Below are 1009 nucleotides of genomic sequence, written 5' to 3' on the forward strand. Positions count from 1 at the left end.
ATACCGTACCAGCAAAGATAGTACATCCCACGATAAGATGTTGCAGTGGCCCAATTTTGTGAGGCACGTCGACTCCTAGCGCCACTAGCGGCGAGCGTGCGACAGTATGTAAACAAACACGGCGAGAGCCTCGCAACGCTCTATGCTGTCTGCATTACGGGCCAGTTTTGTTCAGCGATCGGCCGTTCTAATTCCAGAGGAAAAACGAAATAATTGTCTTTCCTCAGATTCCCAAAGAACGAAAAATGGAAAGACAATGTGAAATTGATTTTTTAATCTAGAGTCTAGATTAGAGCTAAACTAGAGAGATCAGAGTCCAGCCTGTAAGCTTTGTTTACTCTCTGCATCATGCATCCTTGACTATGACCAATGCTTTGTACTCTGTACTTTGTTGTGTGTGGGTCCATTCCATTAGGTGTAGAACTAGATTCTAGATGCAAATGTTGTATAGATTTATATGTTTTCTATGTTGTAGGTTATTATGTAATTTGTTCTTTAGCACAACACAGAGAGATCAGTATTTTGCATATATTAATTTGTAACTTTTTATGACGTATGGGCCATTGGCCTCGAAAGTCAATAAAGTCTAATTCAATTCAATTCTCTCACCACGCATACTCATACGCACTTGTACGCACGCACGCACGCATGCACGCACGCACGCACGCACGCACGCTCGCACACACACACACACACACACACACACACACACACACACACACACACACACGCACACCATATGTTCTGACCACTTCTGTACATTTTATCATCATCACGGCCACCATCACACATCATCATCAAATCATTTTCATGTACATCACAAAAACCACCTCCACAAACATCTAGTGGGGGTGGGTGGACCAAGATTTGGGTGGGGCTTAGGTTGCTTCCACTTCTCTACTACCAAAAATCAAGCGCCATATGTGCTCAACCGTGATGATTTTGCTATACTCACGGTGAGCCACGGTATTTTAGGAACAATTTAAACGAGGAGCATCAACTTTGTCTT

Source organism: Aplysia californica, unplaced genomic scaffold (assembly GCF_000002075.1).
Source record: "Aplysia californica isolate F4 #8 unplaced genomic scaffold, AplCal3.0 scaffold00055, whole genome shotgun sequence".
NCBI lineage: Eukaryota > Metazoa > Mollusca > Gastropoda > Aplysiida > Aplysiidae > Aplysia > Aplysia californica.